This window comes from Protobothrops mucrosquamatus, unplaced genomic scaffold (assembly GCF_001527695.2).
Source record: "Protobothrops mucrosquamatus isolate PMUCROS unplaced genomic scaffold, P.Mucros_1.0 scaffold962, whole genome shotgun sequence".
NCBI lineage: Eukaryota > Metazoa > Chordata > Lepidosauria > Squamata > Viperidae > Protobothrops > Protobothrops mucrosquamatus.
Genome location: NW_015387206.1, coordinates 393,710 through 415,815, shown reverse-complemented (window position 1 = coordinate 415,815; position 22,106 = coordinate 393,710). Strand labels below are relative to the sequence as shown.

General features: G+C 44.2%; 1 pseudogene; it reads left to right on the top strand.

Moving 5' to 3' along the window:
- LOC114922811 overlaps nt 1-7,405 on the top strand; it is an 18,367-nt pseudogene extending 10,962 nt beyond the window's left edge.
- Nucleotides 7,406-22,106: the final 14,701 nt, after the last annotated feature.

Sequence of the window (22,106 nt, the reverse complement as noted above, 5' to 3'; positions counted from 1 at the left end):
CGATGATGCTGGGCTGAAATCCAGGCCTGGATCAGTGGCAGATGGCTGAAACTGCTGAAGGCCCCAGGCATCCACTTAAGGCACCGCCCTGGCATTTCTGCCCCAATGCAGGGCCCAGCTGGGGCAGCTGAGGCTTCTAGGGGTAGCTGCAGTTTTGGACCTCACTACAGTGAGGTCCAAAACACTACACTACAATGGTAAAAAAAGCAAGGTTCTACATTTAGGCAAGAAAAACCAAATGCACAGGTATAGTATAGGGGGTACCTTGCTCAATAGTAGTAACTGTGAGAGGGATCTCAGAGTCCTAGTGGACAATCACTTAAATATGAGCCAGCCGTGTGCTGCAGCTGCCAAAAAGGCCAACGCAGTGCTAGGCTGCATTAACAGAGGGATAGAATCAAGATCATGTGAAGTGTTAATACCACTTTACAATGCCTTGGTAAGGCCACACTTGGAATACTGCATCCAGTTTTGGTCACCACGATGTAAAAAAGATGTTGAGACTCTAGAAAGAGTACAGAGAAGAGCAACAAAGATGATTAGGGGATTGGAGGCCAAAACATACAAGGAACGGTTGCTGGAATTGGGTATGTCTAGTTTAACGAAGAGAAGGACGAGGGGGGACATGATAGCAGTGTTCCAATATCTCAGGGGCTGCCACAAAGAAGAGGGAGTTAGGCTATTCTCCAAAGCGCCTGAAGGCAGAACAAGAAGCAACGAGTAGAAACTAACCAAAGAGAGAAGCAACCTAGAACTAAGGAGAAACTTCCTGACAGTTAGAACAATTAACCAGGGGAACAACCTGCCTCCAGAAGTGGTGAATGCTCCAACACTGGAAGTTTTTAAGAAGAGACTGGACAGCCATTTGTCCGAAATGGTATAGGGTTTCCTGCCTGAGCAGGGGGTTGGATTAGATGACCTCCAAGGTCCCTTCCAACTTTACTACTACTACTACTACTACTATTATTATTACAGCTCTCCCAATTCATGCATGGCCTGTGCTGGACCTCCAGGGTCTCCCCCACCCCCTTCAGACACATCCGCAGTCCTTGCCTGGGCTTTCCTCCACTTAGAAACCCGAAAAGTCACTTAACAACTACTATAACAAAAGAGTTTGCCTCCTAGAGATGTGGGGGCTCCATCACTGGAAATTTAGTCAAGGCTGTTCTGAGGACTTGGGCAGGGTTGGACTGGAAGAGCTTTTTTTGGTCCCTCCCAAGTCACAGATTTTGTGATTCTCTATCATTCTCAAAAGAAATATTATTCATGGTTGCTTTTTCTTTCTAACAGCAGATTGGGATCAAAAATTTATAGTGAGGGAAAAAATTATTTGATCCCCTGCTGATTTTGTACGTTTGCCTACTGACAAAGAAATGATCAGTCTATAATTTTAATGGTAGGTTGATTTTTAACAGCGAGACACAGAATAACAACAAACAAATCCAGAAAATCGCATTTCAAAAAAGTTATAAATTGATTTGCATTTTAATGAGTGAAATAAGTATTTGATCCCCTATCAATCAGCAAGATTTCTGGCTCCCAGGTATCTGTTATACAGGTAACGAACTGAGATTAGCAGCACTCTATAAAAGGGAGTGCTCCTAACCTCAGCTTGTTACCTGTATAAAAGTCCACAGAAGCAATTGATCAATCAGATTCCAAACTCTCCACCATGGCCAGGACCAAAGAGCTGTCCAAGGAAGTCAGGGACAAGATTGTAGACCTACACAAGGCTGGAATGGGCTATAAGACTATCGCCAAGCAGCTTGGTGAGAAGGTGACAACAGTTGGTGCGATTATTCGCAAATGGAAGGAACACAAAATAACTGTCAATCTCCCTCGGTCTGGGGCTCCATGCAAGATCTCACCTCGTGGAGTTTCAATGATCATAGAAACAGTGAGGAATCAGCCCAGAACAACACGGGAGGATCTTGTCAATGATCTCATGGCAGTTGGGACCATAGTCACCAAGAAAACAATTGGTAACACACTACGCCGTGAAGGACTGAAATCCTGCAGCACCCGCAAGGTCCCGCTGCTCAAGAAAACACATGTACAGGCCCGTCTGAAGTTTGCCAATGAACATCTGAATGATTCGGAGGAGAACTGGGTGAAAGTGTTGTGGTCGGATGTAACCAAAATCGAGCTCTTTGGCACCAACTCAACTTGCCGTGTTTGGAGGAATGCTGCCTATGACCCCAAGAACACCATCCCCACCTTCAAATATGGAGGTGGAAATATTATGCTTTGGGGGTGTTTTTCTGCTAAGGGGACAGGACAACTTCACCGCATCAAAGGGACGATGGATGGGGCCATGTACCGTCAAATCTTGGGTGAGAACCTCCTTCCCTCAGCCAAGGCATTGAAAATGGGTCATGGATGGGTATTTCAGCATGGCAACGATCCAAAACACACAGCCAAGGCAACAAAGGAATGGCTCAAGAAGAAGCACATTAAGGTCCTGGAGTGGCCTAGCCAGTCTCCAGACCTTAATCCCATAGAAAATTTGTGGAGGGAACTGAAGGATCGAGCTGCCAAACGTCAGCCTCGAAACCTTAATGACTTGGAGAGGATCTGCAAAGAGGAGTGGGACAAAATCCCTCCTGAGTTGTGTGCAAACCTGGTGGCCAACTACAAGAAACGTCTGACCTCTGTGATTGCCAACGAAGGTTTTCTCATCAAGTAATAAGTCATGTTTTGCAAAGGGGTCAAATACTTATTTCACTCATTAAAGTGCAAATCAATTTATAACTTTTTTGAAATGCGTTTTTCTGGATCTGTTTGTTGTTATTCTGTCTCTCACTGTTAAAATCAACCTACCATTAAAATTATAGACTGATCATTTCTTTGTCAGTGGGCAAACAAAAAAAAAATCAGCAGGGGATCAAATAATTTTTTCCCTCACTGTACCTGCAAGTCAACTATCAACAGGCAGTAGAAAATCAGCCCAAGCAGCAGTCGTCAGAAAGCATGGAGCCTGGGAAACTCTTTGATCCTCAATCAAACACAAGTAGCACTTTGAAAAACCACAAAAGAACCCATGAATGCTCAGAGTGTGGGAAACCCTTTGCTAGCAGGTCCCTCCTTTTGACCCACAGGAAGATCCATGTGGGAAGTGGATCCACTCAAGATTTGGAGGGTGAGAAATCCTTTTCTGGAAAAAACTCTGAAGATTTCAGAAGGACACCCCCCCCCCCCCCCCCCAAAAANCGATGATGCTGGGCTGAAATCCAGGCCTGGATCAGTGGCAGATGGCTGAAACTGCTGAAGGCCCCAGGCATCCACTTAAGGCACCGCCCTGGCATTTCTGCCCCAATGCAGGGCCCAGCTGGGGCAGCTGAGGCTTCTAGGGGTAGCTGCAGTTTTGGACCTCACTACAGTGAGGTCCAAAACACTACACTACAATGGTGAAAAAAGCAAGGTTCTACATTTAGGCAAGAAAAACCAAATGCACAGGTATAGTATAGGGGGTACCTTGCTCAATAGTAGTAACTGTGAGAGAAACCTCGGAGTCCTAGTGGACAATCACCTAAATATGAGCCAGCAGTGTGCTGCAGCTGCCAAAAAGGCCAACGCAGTGCTAGGCTGCATTAACAGAGGGATAGAATCAAGATCATGTGAAGTGTTAATACCACTTTACAAGGCCTTGGTAAGGCCACACTTGGAATACTGCATCCAGTTTTGGTCACCACGATGTAAAAAAGATGTTGAGACTCTAGAAAGAGTACAGAGAAGAGCAACAAAGATGATTAGGGGACTGGAGGCCAAAACATACAAGGAACGGTTGCTGGAATTGGGTATGTCTAGTTTAACAAAGAGAAGGACGAGGGGGGACATGATAGCAGTGTTCCAATATCTCAGGGGCTGCCACAAAGAAGAGGGAGTTAGGCTATTCTCCAAAGCGCCTGAAGGCAGAACAAGAAGCAACGAGTGGAAACTAACCAAAGAGAGAAGCAACCTAGAACTAAGGAGAAACTTCCTGACAGTTAGAACAATTAACCAGGGGAACAACCTGCCTCCAGAAGTGGTGAATGCTCCAACACTGGAAGTTTTTAAGAAGAGACTGGACAGCCATTTGTCCGAAATGGTATAGGGTTTCCTGCCTGAGCAGGGGGTTGGATTAGATGACCTCCAAGGTCCCTTCCAACTTTACTACTACTACTATTATTATTACAGCTCTCCCAATTCATGCATGGCCTGTGCTGGACCTCCAGGGTCTCCCCCACCCCCTTCAGACACATCCGCAGTCCTTGCCTGGGCTTTCCTCCACTTAGAAACCCGCAAAATCACTTAACAACTACTATAACAAAAGAGTTTGCCTCCTAGAGATGTGGGGGCTCCATCACTGGAAATTTTGTCAAAGCTGTTCTGAGGACTTGGGCAGAGTTGGACTGGAAGACCTTTTTTTGGTCCCTCCCAAGTCACAGATTTTGTGATTCTCTATCATTCTCAAAAGGAAATATTATTCACGATTTCTTTTTCTTTCCAACAGCAGGTAAAAGATTGGGATCAAAGATTTATAGTGAGGGAAAAAAGTATTTGATCCCTTGCTGATTTTTTACGTTTGCCCACTGACAAAGAAATGATCAGTCTATAATTTTAATGGTAGGTTGATTTTTAACAGCGAGAGACAGAATAACAACAAACGAATCCAGAAAATCGCATTTCAAAAAAGTTATAAATTGATTTGAATTTTAATGAGTGAAATAAGTATTTGATCCCCTATCAATCAGCAAGATTTCTGGCTCCCAAGTATCTGTTATACAGGTAACGAACTGAGATTAGCAGCACTCTATAAAAGGGAGTGCTCCTAACCTCAGCTTGTTACCTGTATAAAAGACACCTGTCCACAGAAGCAATTGATCAATCAGATTCCAAACTCTTCACCATGGCCAGGACCAAAGAGCTGTCCAAGGAAGTCAGGGACAAGATTGTAGACCTACACAAGGCTGGAATGGGCTACAAGACTATCGCCAAGCAGCTTGGTGAGAAGGTGACAACAGTTGGTGCGATTATTCGCAAATGGAAGGAACACAAAATAACTGTCAATCTCCCTCGGTCTGGGGCTCCATGCAAGATCTCACCTCGTGGAGTTTCAATGATCATAGAAACGGTGAGGAATCAGCCCAGAACAACACGGGAGGATCTTGTCAATGATCTCATGGCAGTTGGGACCATAGTCACCAAGAAAACAATTGGTAACACACTACGCCGTGAAGGACTGAAATCCTGCAGCGCCCGCAAGGTCCCCCTTCTCAAGAAAGCACATGTACAGGCCCGTCTGAAGTTTGCCAATGAACATCTGAATGATTCGGAGGAGAACTGGGTGAAAGTGTTGTGGTCGGATGTGACCAAAATTGAGCTCTTTGGCACCAATTCAACTTGCCGTGTTTGGAGGAATGCTGCCTATGACCCCAAGAACACCATCCCCACCTTCAAATATGGAGGTGGGAATATTATGCTTTGGGGGTGTTTTTCTGCTAAGGGGACAGGACAACTTCACCGCATCAAAGGGACGATGGATGGGGCTATGTACCGTCAAATCTTGGGTGAGAATCTCCTTCCCTCAGCCAAGGCATTAAAAATGGGTCATGGATGGGTATTCCAGCATGGCAACGATCCAAAACACACAGCCAAGGCAACAAAGGAATGGCTCAAGAAGAAGCACATTAAGGTCCTGGAGTGGCCTAGCCAGTCTCCAGACCTTAATCCCATAGAAAATTTGTGGAGGGAACTGAAGTTTCGAGCTGCCAAACGTCAACCTCGAAACCTTAATGACTTGGAGAGGATCTGCAAAGAGGAGTGGGACAAAATCCCTCCTGAGTTGTGTGCAAACCTGGTGGCCAACTACAAGAAACGTCTGACCTCTGTGATTGCCAATGAAGGTTTTCTCACCAAGTATTAAGTCAGGGATCAAATAATTATTTAACTCATTAAAATGCAAATCAATTTATAACTTTTTTGAAATGCGTTTTTCTGGATCTGTTTGTTGTTATTCTGTCTCTCGCTGTGAAAATCAACCTACCATTAAAATTATAGACTGATCATTTCTTTGTCAGTGGGCAAACAAAAAAAAATCAGCAGGGGATCAAATAATTTTTCCCTCACTGTACCTGCAAGTCAACTATCAACAGGCAGTAGAAAATCAGCCCAAGCCAGCAGTCGTCAGAAAGGATGGAGCCTGGGAAACTCTTTGATCCTCAATCAAACACAAGTAGCACTTTGAAAAACCACAAAAGAACCCATGAATGCTCAGAGTGTGGGAAACCCTTTGCTAGCAGGTCCCTACTTTTGACCCACAGGAAGATCCATGTGGGAAGTGGATCCACTCAAGATTTGGAGGATGAGAAATCCTTTTCTGGAAAAAACTCTGAAGTTTTTTACTAATAAATGTGAGAAATGTAATTTATGCTTTGGTCAAAAGTTAGACCTTCTTACACACCAGAAAATCCACAGTGGAGAGAAACATTATTAGTGTCTGGAATGTAGGAAATGTTCCTATGAAAAAGCCACTCTCAGAAACCACCAAGACGATTCACACAGGGGAGAAACCTTACAAGTGTTGGGAATGTGAGAAGAGCTTTTCTCAGAATGCAAATCTTTGGGTCTATGAGAAGATTCATGCAGGAATACAATCTTACAGATGCTTTTAAGTGTGGAAAATGTTTCACCCAGAGTTCATGTCTTCGGAGTCATGAGAAAACACACAGAGGTGAAAAAAAAAACAAGCGGGGAGTGCCTCAAGTGTGGGAAATGTTTTACCTTGAAATCAAACCTGCTGCAACATCAGAGATTTCACTCTAGAGAGACCCTATGAATGCCCAGAATGTGAGAGATAATTTATGTTTTCTTCTGCACTTCAGAGGCACCAGAAGGGGCACAAAGGGGAGAAACCGTATAAATGTGGAGAGTGTTGGAAAAGTTTTCTTGAGCAAAGAAAAGTTCAGAATCATGAGAGAATCCACACAGGGGAGAAGCCATACAAAAGTGTGGAGTGTGGGTTATGCTTTTCTGAAAAACACAACCTTGGGAGCCATCAGAGGGTCCATACGGGAGAGACACCGTGCAGATGTGTAGAATGTGGAAATTCTTTTGCTTGTAAGGAAGAAATTTGGAGTCATCATAAAACCCACACAGAGGAGAAGCCATATCAATGCAAGGAACATGGAAAATTTTATTGTTCCACATCAAGCCTTAGAAATCACGTTAAAATTCACACGGGAAAAAAAATTCAAAGGTTTAGACTGTGGAAGAACATTTGCTCTTTCATCTCACCTTAGAAGTCACAGCCAAATCCATAGAGGAGAGAAGCCCCATAAATGCTTCAAGTGCGATAAATGTTTTTCTCAAAAAAAGTACTGTTGTGATACATCAGCGAATCCACACTGGAGAGAAACTATATAAATGTTCGGACTGTGGGAAATGTTTTGCCCAACCTTCAGCTGTAGTAATCAGTGCTCAGTCATTGCAGGGTGCAAATATGGCTGACCGCCTTCGCAGCGTTTATTCTTTTATACAGTTTTCCAGGAAGCAAAAGTTTAATATGGCAATAGTGTAGCAATAGCATTTTATTGGTTAAACTCCTCACCAATCCTTAAGAAGATATCAGCTAGCAAGCCCCAGCCAGGGAGCAGTTTCTACCACATCCTGTTGATGTAACCTGGCTGATATATGTGAACCAGATGATATCATGTACCAGCCAGGGGTAGTTTCCCACATTGCCATGGTGATGTGAATGGATGAGATCATGTAGAGCAGTGGTTCTCAACCTTTTTAATGCCGCGACCCCAACCGGTCGTAAGTCGAGGACTAAACCAGTGGTAAGTCGAGGACTAAACCGGTCGTAAGTCAAGGACTACCCAACCGGTCGTACGTCGAGGACTTTCCCTGCCTGGGAGCACTGCGCATGCGTGGTTCCGCCCCCTGCGCCGGCTGAGGCGTAGCTGGCAAGCGGCAGAAACGGAGCAGGCCGACCACCAGCTGGCCCAGCCCAAGGGAGGTAAGGCACCCGCCGGAAAAGGGGGAAAAAATGGCGGACAGCCTTGCTTGGCGACCCCCGTGAAATGGTCGATCGACCCCAAATGGGGTCCCGACCCACAGGTTGAGAACCACTGATGTAGAGAGAAGAGGCACGCAGGAGTTGGAAGGGCAGTTTGCTGCTCACGACCTCTACCTGGCCCCTATCTCTACATTCAGCATTTCACAGACACACCCGAAATCACACAGGGGAGTGGTCTTACAAGTTTGCAGAGTGTGATAAAACTTTTCATTGTAAATCAAAGCTAAAAATGCATCAGAAAGTCCATAGCAGAGAGAAATCTCTTCAGTTGTGAACAGTTGTGAACATTTTTTTCAAAAACCACCTGTTATCAATCACCAGGAACTTCACACATTGACAGAAGGGAAATCCTAATTCTTACTAACAGAGAAGAAGTGATAGAGGGAGTTGAAGTTGCTGGAGCCTTGAGTGAGAGACAGGGATCAGGTATAGAATAAAAATGTACCTGGTTGTAATTGAAGAGATGGTGATAAATCACACATTTGAGATTCATTGGAGCACAGGTTACTTAGTATGTACATCGCAGGTCGTGAGAAGTGTCACTTTGAATTACGTAATATTTAATTTAGTGTGAATTGTAAATTGATACCCGATTGCCTATCATGTGATCCAAAATTCAGTTAATATCAGGTTACAATGTGTGCAGTTAAGGTTACTCTATACACAGTAGTCTTATGTATAAATTTAAATTGTTCTAAGCATACAGTATTCTTGTTCTACTTTACTGTGATATTTCATTATTAATACACCATATTACATTAAATATTTTTCTTGCTTATTTCCGCAAATCTGGAAACAATTACCCTATTTTCCATAGAAGTGTCATTTCAAATAATATAAATTTAGGGTCATTTTTTGTGGGATTCATTAACCGCACTAGCAAGACTACCTTATCTCCTCGCTTGCCCTGAACCATGGTTAATTCTCTTCTCCTGTGTCCTCCATGAACTGGCATCTCATCCCCAGCTCAAGAAAAGTTTGCAGAATCTCACTTTAAAAAAAGAAAAAGAAAAAAAAGAAAGAATCCAGTGTTTTGTATGTGAGAAAACGTTTGAATCTTAAAAACTCATTGAAAACCCCACACTGGAAAGAAACCGTTTCGGTGCTAGTGTCTACTGTACCAACTTGGTCATCCAGTTGGCCCATTGTCCAGCCAAAAGAGAACTTTACTAAAACCAAAGTGGTTACAGAAGTAGTAAAGCTGGATCTGGCGTTTTCCTACACAATTAACTCTCCCTTTTCTCAGGCCATCCCCCTGTTAGCAGTTAATGTCCAGTTGGTTGCTTGTATATTGTTTGAGTAATGGACTTTCAGTTCTTGGGCCTTCCAGCTCTGCATTCTGATTATAGACCTTGGTGTTTTTCATGCCTTGGGCCGGCAAGGCTTGGTTTCCATCCCCCCCCCAGTTGCTCCCTACATTCCTATCCTCTCTTCCCTCCCCCCCTCTTGCTAATGTCAGACTAATACCTTGTTATACTTCGCTAGCAGAATGGCAGCTGCGAGTGCTGAAAGAGCTTCAGTAAAAGCACATCTCTCATCTACCATCAGAGGATCCACACCCCGAGAGAGACCGTACCAGTGTTTGGATTGGCCAAACAATTCACACCGGGGAGAAACCGTTCAACCGTTGTTGTTTTTTTTAATTCTGCATTTATTTTTACCTGATTTGGATGACAATGATTGCTTCAGTTGCCAACTGTCAGGCCTATTCTTTCCAGACAGCAATATAAAACAAGCTGTATAAATCAGCGGGGTCTAGAATTTAATACAAAGAAGACCGACTGAGTGAGGACAAAAGGTAGAACAAACAAACCTCTTTAGAATTGGCAATGAAGATATCAAAAGAGTGAACAGCTTCTGCCTTTTAGCATCAACCATCCACAGTAAAGGAAGTTGTAATCAAGAAATAAGCCCCACTCCAGCACTCGGTAGAACAGCCATAAAGGGCTTTGAAAAAGTATTTAAATGACATGATGGGTCTCTACCTACAGTAATCAGAATTGTGTAAGCCACGATCATCTTCCCTATGATGTTCTATGAATAGAATAGAATAGAATAGAATAGAATAGAATAGAATAGAAGCGAAAGTTGGACTTAAAGAAGCAGGATAGGAAGAGGTCTTGATGCCTCTCAACTTTCCCCATTTCTGGATGGCCTTAGTACTACAACTCCCATCATCCCTGCCTTCACATGTTTGGTGCACTCTTTTTTTTTTTTTTTACAAAATTTTATTTATAATACAATTAAAAAAAACTGGATATAACGTGACATTCCAGTATATACATTCTTATCAAATTATTCCATATTTTACAATCGGTTCTTCATCTCTGAATATACATCTAAATTTTTTATACAATACTTGTTCTAAAATTACATATATTTCTATCTTAACACTAGCCTATAATCCCAACCGTCCTCCTCGAATCCTTCCAGCAGTAAAATTTATCCCAGGTTTCGAAATAAACTGATCTACATTTGTCTTTCAATACCATTGTGAGTCTGTCCATTTCCGCACATTGTAATATTTTATATAGTGTCTCTTCCTCTGTGGGAATTTCTTTGCTCTTCCATTTTTGCGCGAATGCAAGCCTAGCTGCAGTCAAGACATGTAACAGCAAATAGATTGTTCCCTTATTGTATTTCTCCGTAGTTATTCCCAACAGGAAAAGTTCAGGTTTTAATTCTAAGTATGTTTGGTGCACTCTTGAGGCAATTTCTTTAGAATAGTGCTGAAGTCCTTAGAAGCCTGAGGCGTAATGTTTCTGTGTTAATGGTGGCATTTATGTATCCGGCCTTGTGAATTTCCCTTTCCTGGGTTAGCATAAATCAATGTTTCTCAACCCTGGCAACTTTAAGATAGTGGAACTTCAACTCCCAGAATTCCCCATGCGGACTGGGGAATTCTGGGAGTTGAGTTTCGCATATCTTAAAGTTGCTTAAGGTTGAGAAACGCTGCCCTAGGGCCTACAGGGGTAGGCAACCTTGGCTCTTTTATGAATCGTGGACTTCAACTCCCAGAATTCCTGAGCCAGCCATGCTGAAGGGAAAGGGAGAGGTTTCCAAGCTGAGCTATGCTGGCTCAGGAATTCTGGGAGTTGAAGTCCACGAGTCCTAAAAGAGCCAAGGTTGCCTACCCCTGGTGCTAGAGAATGGCCACCTTGCATTAAATCAAAGCAAACGTGGTACGTTTCTTAAGTTAACACAAGAACTTAGTTCATAGAAGTCCTGGTTTTCAAAGTATTGTTTTAAAAATGCAGGCAGCCTGGTTAGCTAGTTTGTCTGAATTACAAACACATCCAGTGTAGGGTGGGCTGAAAACAAGCAACTACCTCCAGCGCCACCGGATGGACTGCTGTCTGGGCAGGAAAAAAAGGTAGGAGAAAATAGCAGACCCAACCATTATCACTCTCTGAAGATGGGGGCATAGAATTATCTGCCTGTGCCAGTGCAAGACCTCGGTGGACTGCAAAGAGAGTAGAGTTAAGGCACTGCGAGACTGCTGGTGGCCTCTCTAAATGAACTACACCAGACATGTCAAACACAAGGCCCGGGGGCCGGATGCGGCCCGCGAAGTAGTTTCATGTGGCCCACGAAGCCATCCTGGAAACAGTGAGGGAACGGCCCCCGCTGCCTTGGCCTTGGCCCAAGCTGGCTGGGAGCCAATGTACAATGTACAGGGCAGGACAAGAAGCAACGGATGGAAACTAATCAAGAAGCAATCTAGAACTAAGGAGAAAGTTCCTGACAGAACAATTAACCGATAGAACAACTTGCCTCCAGAAGCGGTGAATGCTCCAACACTGGAAGTTTTTAAGAAGAGACTGGACAGCCATTTGTCCGAAATGGTATAGGGTTTCCTGCCTGAGCAGGGGGTTGGACTCGATGACCTCCAAGGTCCCTTCAACTTTATTATTATTATTATTATTATTATTATTATTATTATTATTATTATTATTATTATTATTATTATTATTATTATTATTATTATTATTATTATTATTATTATTAATTTTGTGGTGGCCATCTATGCTGAAAGGCATTCAGTCTAGCTCCACAAGGCCGTCTAGAAACAGCGAGGAACCAGCCCCTGCCGCGTCGGCCCTGCCCCCTGGGTGCATGCTGGGCAGGTGTCACCCTTTGCGAGGAATGAAGAAATGCACCATGCCTTGGCGCTTGCCCCAGTCCCATCCCCTTCTGCCAGAGACCCTCAGATCTGTCCCACTCCTGCCTAGACCCCCACAGGCACCCTTGATGCAAACTATGTAGATCTGGCCATGCCCACCCAGTAGGCCACACCCACTCCATCCACGCCCACCCAGTAGGCTGCACCCACCCTGACCACACTCCCCCCGAGGGCAAGCGCAATGCTGATGTGGCCCTCAATGAAATTGAGTTTGACCCCCCCTGAACTACACCAAGGCTGCTTCTATTAACTCTCCATTGACAATGCCCCCTTTTTGTGCCTTGACCTGTGAACCTCACAATCCTGACTTTGAATCAGGACCGGCTGATGAATCAGTTACAAGTTCCGATCTTCAGACTCCACCTGATGTGCTGCTTTGAACTGGAACTCTTCCAAGCCAAACTTGTTGAACTCTCTGGGGGGGAGAGGATTTGTCTCTCTCCTGCAGTTGTGGAGAGAGTTTGCAAGCCTTGTTTAGTAAAGAATACAAAAGTACCCCTTCATGTATTTGTGAGTGCCTGGCCTGGGACAGGACATCAAGTGATTATAGCTCAGTGGTGGCGAACCTATGGCACGGGTGCCAGAGGCGGCACTCAGAGCCCTCTCTGTGGGCACACGCACCTCACCCGTCCTAGACCTTCAGCTGGTTTTATAAAATCTTTTTGCTTTAGGCCTCCACCGCCGTGTACAAATTTTTTTTTTCAATCAATCAGTCAATTTCAACTTCTCACGGGAAAAAAAAAGATCTTGCAAAGTTGGAATTGATTGATTGAACTTTTTAGTCCCACCAGTCTGCCGTTGCCACGCCCACCCAATGGGCCACACCCACCCACTGGCCACACCCACCCGGCACCCGACGATGCATAAGTGGGTTTTGGGTTGCAGTTTGGGCACTCGGTCTCTAAAAGGTTCGCCATCACTGTTATAGCTCATAGGAACTTGTAATCCAGGGTGATTCCTTTCTCTCACCATCCCACTTTTTCCTGTCTCTTGGTACTAGAAGCTTGAGGGGTGGGACTGTCATTAGTTTGCAAACTTTCCCTAGAAGCCTTTCGAACCACACAAAATTGGCTATGTAAATGGTTTAAAGAACTAAATAAACCAACAACATATTTAAGTCTCGGTTGACTGAAAGGCCTTGTATCCATGTATGTTGTGCCTGGATTGGTATTTTTGGAGATTTTTTGCACTTCTCTTACTGCTGGCCAGTAAGGGAATCTTCCAAGCAAGTCTTCAGCTTTCACTTCAAGGATCTGCATTAACTGTCAGAATCCAATTATATTTCATTTCTAGCTACCTACTCTGGAAAAAAACCCATTTCTTACTCTCTGTGGATTCTGTCATACTATGAAAGGGGAGGAGGAAGCAAGGGGGTTTTATGACTCTCACTTCCTTCATTTAAACTACAAAGGACTGGATGTTGATTCTCATCAAGAGGACTGACCATAACAATATGGCCATCGCCTTTCATCTACTCTCTCTCTGAAGTCTCCCTTTTGCCGGCAGTGAGGGAAAAGGGGTGGAACAATGTAACGCCTGGGATCTGGGAAAAGAGAGGATGAGTGATCGTCGCCCGGAAGGACTGTGGGGTGGGGGCTGCTTGGGAACACTTAAAACATTGAATGGTAGGGGTTGATCCCTCAGATCCTGTCTAGAATGCCTGCAAGCATTTTCTCTTAATAAAGATGCCTGTTGGAAGAGAGATTCCAAGAGTTCTGTCTTCTTAAGATGTAAAGTGAGCTACCGCTTTATAAGACCTTGGTAAGAAGACACTTGGAATATTGCATCCAGTTTTGGTCGCCACGATATAAAAAAAGATGTTGAGACTCTGGAAAGGGTGCAAAGAAAAGAAACAAAGATGATTAAGGGACTGAAGGCTAAAACGTATGAAGAACGATTGCAGGAATTGAATATGTCTGGTTTACTGAAAAGGGCTAGGGGTGATAGGATAGCAGTATTCCAATATCTGAGGGGCTGCTACAAAGAGGGAAGGGGTCAAGCTATTCTCCAAAGCACCTGAGGGAAGAACAAGCAATGGATGGACACTAATCAAGGAGAGAATCAACCTAGAACTAAGGAGAAATTTCCTGACAGTGAGAACAATTAATCAGTGGAACAGCTTGCCTCCAGAAATTGTGGATGCTCTAACACTTGAGGTTTATGAGAAGAGATTGGACATATCGTTTGTCTGAAATGGTATAGGGTTTCCTGCTTCAGTAGGGGGTTGGACTAGATGGCCTCCAAGGTCCCTTCCAACTCTGTTCTTCTGTTAACTATTTTGTTTTGGTAGTCCAACATGGAATTTCTAGTAAGGTGAGTTGTTGCGGCTTTATGATCCTGAGCAACTTTTTAATCTTTTGCAGTAGAATTAGGGCAATAGGTTTTTTTTACAGACGGCCAACCATTTCAGTCTCCTGTCAGAATAACAAAATAACAAGAGCTGGAAGGGACCTTGGAGGTCTTCTAGTCCAACTCCCCACTCAAGCAGGAGACCCTTACCATTTCAGATAAATGGCTGTCCAATTCTTCTTAAAAACCTCCAGTTATGGAGAACACAATTTCTGAAGGCAAGTTGTTCCACTGGAGGCTAAAACATATAAGGAATGGTTGCTGGAATTGGGTATGTCTAGTTTAATGAAGAGAAGGACGAGGGGGGACATGATAGCAGTGTTCCAATACCTCAGGGGCTGCCACAAAGAAGAGGGAGTCAAGCTATTCTCCAAAGCGCCTGAAAGCAGGACAAGAAGCAACAGATGGAAACTAATCAAGGAGAGAAGCAACCTAGAACTAAGGAGAAACTTCCTGACAGAACAATTAACCAGTGGAACAACCTGCCCCCAGAAGCGGTGAACGCGCCAACACTGGAAGTTTTTAAGAAGAGACTGGACAGCCATTTGTCTGAAATGGTATAGGGTTTCCTGCCTGAGCAGGGGGTTGGACTAGATGACCTCCAAGGTCCCTTCCAACTTTACTATTATTATTATTATGGTTGTCTCAAAGGTGCTTTTTCAGGAGGCAACTGGACTTTCTTGTTTTTCTTTGAAGACGTTTCGCTTCTCACCCAAGAAGCTTCTTCAGCTCTGACTTCCATTCCCCACCTCCGGTCAGAACTGAAACTTCTTGGATGATATGCGAAATGTCTTCAAAGAAAAACAAGGAAGTCCACTTGCCTCCTGAAAAAGCAGCTTTGGGACAAGTTGTCCCACTGCTTAATTGTTCTCACTGTCCTAAAATTTCTCCTGGTCAGCACCAGAATCTAAGGTTACTGTTAAATACAATCATTGTTTCTTTACTTACTTGTGGACATCCCCTCCTAGCGATAATGCCAGGTATCCAGGCAGGCCTTATGAGGTCATAATACAAGCTTGGTCCTTTTGTTCTGGCATTGTACTGCATATAAGTTGAGTTGACACTGTGATGCAATCTTCTTCATTGCTTCCTTTGCAAATGGGTTTTATACCTTCTGCATTTTATGCCCAGTAATTCATTTTAGACCTCAGACTTAATGGCCTCACAGGAATGGGGCTGTTAGATTATCTGGGACACTACACATTCTCTTCATGACCTGTTTTCCTTGTTACCTTCTGGGAGGAGGCTTCATGGTATCCGCAGCAGAACATCCGGATTCAGCCAATTTCATTCCATACAGCATTAGCCTTGTGAACTCTCAAGCTTCCTCCTTCCGTTATATATTCAAGTTGGACAGTATTTAATATTTATTTGTTATGTATATATAGGGGTGTTTGGGTCTATACATATATTGTATACTAGCTGTACCCGGCCACACATTGCTGTGGCTCAGTCTGGTTAAATGGAAAAGAAAGAAAAGAGAAAACGTCCAACAGATGGCGCTGTTTTTCAAAAAAGCATGTTTTTAACCTGTCACAGGTGTGACATCTATATAATAGTAGGTATATAAAAACACGCGCGTATTCGAATGCAACGTTGTGTCAAAATTTCAAAGCAATTGGTGAAGAACTTTCGGAGATTTAAGATTTTGAACAAACGAACATTTACATTTTTGTTTACATAGATAGTATGTTTTAGGTATGTGTCATGTATGTGTTTCACTTTGAGAGCGGGCAACTAAATTTCATTTTTGATGTGTGCCGTTGTGCCCACAGTAAAAAAAAATGACAATAAAGGTTATCTATCTATCATCTATCTATCCATCCATCCCTCCCTCCCTCCCTCCCTCCCTCCCTCTATCTAAAAAGAGTGCGAGGAAGAGCTTTGGACAGCTATGTTGTGTCAGCCCTGTTAGGTAGACCAAACCAGGAAATCCACAAAATGTCAAAAGTATTTTTTCTTCTGAGTTTGGCTTATTGGCAGAATCATGCAGATCTGAATGTTATATTTCTGTTCTTCTGCAGTGAATCAGGAAGGCATCTGCCCGAGTCTCCTCCAAATGTTATCTCATTTCCAGTAACTTCAAAAAAAATAATAATTCAGCCCCTTTTGCTTGGATAGTGATCTTGCGTATTACCATCAAAGCCATCTTCCTTGCCCATTATAGTCCTCGACTTACAACCGTTCGTTTAGTGACCGTTCAAAGTTGCAACAGCACTGAAAAATTGGCTTATGATTTTTCATACACATAACCACTGCAGCATCCCCATGGTCACGTGATCAAAATTTGGATGCTTGGCAACTGGCTCATATTTATGACAATTGCATTGTCCCCGGGTGATGTGATATGATCATGATTACCACTATTACTTGTATGTACACTGAGAGCTTATGCACCAGAAACAAATTCCTTGTGTGTCCAACCACACTTGGCCAATAAAGAATTCTATTCTATTCTATTCTATTCTATTCTATTCTATTCTATTAATAGTAATAATAAAGTTGGAAGGGACCTTGGAGGTCATCAAGTCCAACCCCCTGCTCAGGCAGGAAACCCTACACCATTTCAGACAAATGGCTGTCCAGGTTCTTCTTAAAAACTTCCAGTGTTGGAGCATTCACCACTTCTGGAGGCAGGTTGTTCCACTGGTTAATTGTTCTAACTGTCAGGAAGTTTCTCCTTAGTTCTAGGTTGCTTCTCTCCTTGATTAGTTTCCATCCCTTGCTTCTTGTCCTGCCTTCAGGCGCTTTGGAGAATAGCTTCTATTCTATTCTATTCTATTCTATTCTATTCTATTCTATTCTATTCTATTCTATTCTATTCTATTCTATTCTATTCTATTCTATTCTATTCTGGTGTGATGATCTTTTGTGACTTTCTGACCAAGCAAAGTCAATGGGGAAGCTGGATTCTCATAACAACTGTGTTACTAACTTAACAACTGCAGAGATCCGCTTAACAACTATGGCAAGGAAAGTCATAATTTGGGGGCAAAACTCATCTAACAATTGTCTTGCTTAGCAATAGAAATTTAGGGCTCAGTTAAGGACTACCTGAACACATTATTTCTGAATTAAGCATTACTGTGTTCTAGAACAGCGGTTCCCAACTCCCGGTCTATGGACTGATACCAGGCTGTGGCATGCCAGCAACCGGTCTGCACGAACAAGCAAAGCCCCATCTGTGGGATGCAGGCAGCAAACAAAACCATGCACTCTCCAGTCTGTGGAAAACCTTTCTCCACGGAACTGGTCCCTGGTGCCCAAAAGGTTGGGGACCTCTGTTCTAAAACAGTCCCCCCAACCTTTATGGTTTGGCCCGGCTGGAGGGGGGAGGGGAACCGGCCTGCACAAGTAGTCATTTGATGCGCACGCAAACCCATCACTCATGCAAGTTGAGCTCCGTTCACGCAGCCTGGTTCCAAACAGCCCGGTTGTGGGCTGTGGCCCCAGAGGTTGGGGACCCCTGTTCTAGAATGCAACAGCTGGCTTCAGAGAGGTCCAAATGGGTAGGCGGGAACAAATGACGTCAATATTGTATCCTTGTGATCAAGGTCTGCCCATCACAAGTACATACCCAAGAAGTGGTGCTCGCATTATGAAGGCACGTTATTTTTATTACGTTGATGTAAGCAGTCCTTGCTTACCGACTGCAGTTGGGACTGGAAATCGTGGTCATTCATTTAATGATCATCATAACAATGATAATTTGATTTCCCCTGGTCTTAAAGACAAAGAGGAATTAAGTTTAATTGGGGAGGGAAAACGCTCTTCTGACACATGCTTGTTACTTATATGTGTAATTCTTGTTAACTGCCAATAAAAGTCATATTTTGAGAGCTTGAAAAATCAGCCTTGATGCAGAAAAAGCCCCGTTAGTGCACTATCTTGCTTCATCCACCGAACTGTGGCTTGTTTTAACTCTTATTTGTTAAACCAAAAACCCAGCTAGCCAGGAAAGGTTGACACGAGTAGCTCCTGGTTTTTGACTAGTTTCTGCTTTGTTTTCTTTCCCTTTTAGCTATTACAGGGAGTCCTCGACTTGCGACCATATCTGAGCCCAAAATTTCTGTTGCTGAGCAAAACAGTTGTTAAGTGAGTTTTGCCCCATTTTACTTTTCTCACCATGCTTGTTAAGTGAATCACTCCAGTTAAGTTAATAACATGGTTGTTAAGAGAATCCAGCTTCCCCATTGACTTTGTCAGAAAAATCACAAAAGGTGATCACATGACTCCAGGACACTGCAAACGTCATAAGTAGGAGTCAGTTGCCAAGTGTTTGATTTTTTTTTCATATGACCATGGAGATGCTGAAATGGTCGTAAGTGTGAAAAATGGTCATAAGTCACTTTTTTTCAGTGCTATTGTAACTTTGAATGGTCACTACTGCAAGGCGATCAAACCGGTCAGTCCTAGAGGAGATCAACCCTGACTGCTCTTTAGGAGCCCAGATCCTGAAGTTGAAACTCAAGTATTTTGGCCACTTAATGAGAAGGAAGGACTCACTGGAGAAGGGCCTAATGCTGGGAAAGATGGAGGGCAATAGAAGAAGGGGACGACAGAGAATGAGGTGGCTGGATGGAGTCACTGAAGCAGGAGGCTTGAGCTTCAATGGACTCCAGAAGATAGTAGAGGACAGGAGGGCCTGGAGGAACGTTGTCCATGGGGTCGTGATGGGTCGGACACAACTTTGCAACTAACAACAAAAACGAACTGTTATAAGTCAAGGACTACCTATATCAGCTACCACAATGCCAATCATACCATGCATGACCTCATTGCAGTATCACATCATGATACATGTGATTTGTCCCCTCCCACTGCGCACGACACTGCCTTTGGTGCACTTCCCACAAAAGTTGACACTCAAAATACCCATCCGTTAATTCCATGCTTTTTAGTACAGGAGATTAACCAGCTAACTATCCAAGAAAGGATACAAAAAATGAAGTTACAGAGAAAATGGGGGGGAAAAACCCCCGACCAAAACACAAGAGAGTAAAAGCTGCATGTAACTCACTGGATTTCTGTTAAAACATGCATAGATGGCACCGTTTAAACAAGAAACACTGTGGGAAAGCAGATTGTGGCTCTAGAACAGAGGTAGGCAACCTTGGCTCTTTTATGACTCGTGGACTTCAACTCCTAGAATTCCTGAGCCAACATGGCTCAGCTTGGAAACCTCTCCCTTTCCCCTCAGCATGGCTGGCTCAGGAATTCTGGGAGTTGAAGTCCACGAATCATAAAAGAGCCAAGGTTGCCTACCCTTGCTCAAGAACTAGTAAAGCTGAATTCTCAGCAACGCAGCCCAGCCATTCAGAAGAGCCTCTTTTCCAAAGGCACCTCAAACCCTAGGCCAATTCAGGCTGCCAGTCTACTGGAGGCTCAGTTGGTCTTCTAAGATGGCGGTTCCCAATCTTTCCAGCTTGACGAACCAGCGGGAGGGGAGAGGGGATAGCTTTATGCGAGCGGCAGGCACACGCGTGAACGTGCGCAACTCCATTTGCACAAGCAGAACTGCACGTGCGCACGCTCGCCTGGCGCTTGCACAGCCCGGTAGTGGGCTGCAGCCCAGGGGTTGGGGACCCCTGTTCTAACCGATTTAACACCTCTCGTCTCCAATTCACAGTGCCTCACCTGAGCGGATTCCTATGATGGGGAAGAAGTTGTTTTACACAGGGTTTACTATTCTACTTTTTCCATTAAACCCACCTTTTTACACATCTATCCAAAGTTCATCAACAACATAGGGCTGGGCCCGAGACAGGATCAACAGTTTGTTTCAAACCCAGAACCGGACATTGTTTCAGAAGTTCTGCCAAACTCAGCCACGGTCCAGCAGTTAACAAATTCTTTAAGTGCTTCGGTTGTTTGGTTTAGGGCGAAGCAAAATCCGGATAGGACAAGCTGGCATGTCTGATGCACGTCGCTCCTTCTCTGCATGACGTATCCCACCAGTTCCAGCCTACACCATCTTTCCTTCCTTGCCACCGATGTCCTCAGGTGAAGCATCCCACTGTCCATCCTGCTTCTTTCTCCCACCTTCCCAGGCCGTCATCATCCTCCCCATTCAACCACTTCCATCTGGACCAATTCTGTTCAGGAGGGACAAAACGGTCCTGTTTTGTCCCAGGTGTGGTGAAATGTAGTACAGAGGGGCTCTTTCATAAAGAGCAAAGAGACAACATAAGGGGTCCTTGGTGCTCTCTGAGCTTGTTTTCTTGCAGACGTTTCATTACCCAAACTAGGTAACATCATCAGTGCTAAAATTCTATGAAGATTCTCAGTCATCAGAGTCATGGTTGTCCCAAAGGTGCCTTTTCAAGAGGCAACTGGACTTTCTTGTTTTTCTTTGAAGACGTTTCGCTTCTCATCCAAGAAGCTTCTTCAGCTCTGACTGGATGGTGGGGAATGGAAGGATTTATACGCCTGGCAGACAGCTGGTCATTTAGCTATGCACTTTACCATTCCCAAGTATAGAAGAGTCTTTTCCCTGGCCCGTTTCAATGTCTTGCCCTCAGCACTACTCGATGGGCGATTTAAGAGGCTCCCGTTTAGTGAGCGACTATGCCCCTGTGATAGGGCCGAAGTTGAAACTGTGGAGTATGTCTTATCATACTGCCCTATGTATAACACAGGCAGAATTAAATTATTGTCTCTCCTTGGAATTGATCCCTCTGGTTCTAATGTTAGTAATTTGGTTTTATATTGTCTAGGGCAGTGGTTCTCAATCTTTTTAATGCCGTGACCCCCAACCGGTCGTAAGTCGAGGACTAAACCGGTCGTAAGTCAAGGACTAAACCGGTCGTAAGTCGAGGACTACCCAACCGGTCGTAAGTCGAGGACTTTCCCTGCCCGGGAGCGCCGCACATGCGTGGTTCCGCCCCCTGCGCCGGCCGAGGCATAGCTGGCAAGCGGCAGAGACGGAGCAGGCCGACCACCAGCTGGCCCAGCTCAAGGGAGGTAAGGCACCCGCCGGAAAAGGGAAAAAAATGGCGGACAGCCTTGCTTGGCGACCCCCGTGAAATGGTCGATCGACCCCAAATGGGGTCGCGACCCATAGGTTGAGAACCACTGGTCTAGGGGATGGCTCCTCCTATATTACTTCTCAAGTTTCTAAATTTCTTTTAAGAGCTGTAACTATTAGAGGAGAACGTTGTAATTCCCTTTAGCCAAGGCTTCTGGTGCTTAATTGTTTGTGATTATATTTTTCTTGTGTTTTCTTTTGTTGCTCTTGCATTTTGGTCTGTGACCGCAAAATAATATTAATTTAAAAAAAGCTATGCACTTTGGGATGAACGCCATTCGAATGGCGCGGGAGTATGAACAGATTTCCAGAAAACATTGCAGACTACAGGAACCATTTGCGCTTCACTTTGAGAGGCAGATAAAACAGACTCATCCCCAACAGCCTGCGCCTGTCTTCAACAGTAAAGGGACAACAGGGCAGAAAAACAACCTGCAGAAAGCATAGCTCCACAACACAGTCCTTTCAGCAGTCCCAAGAAGGCTCCA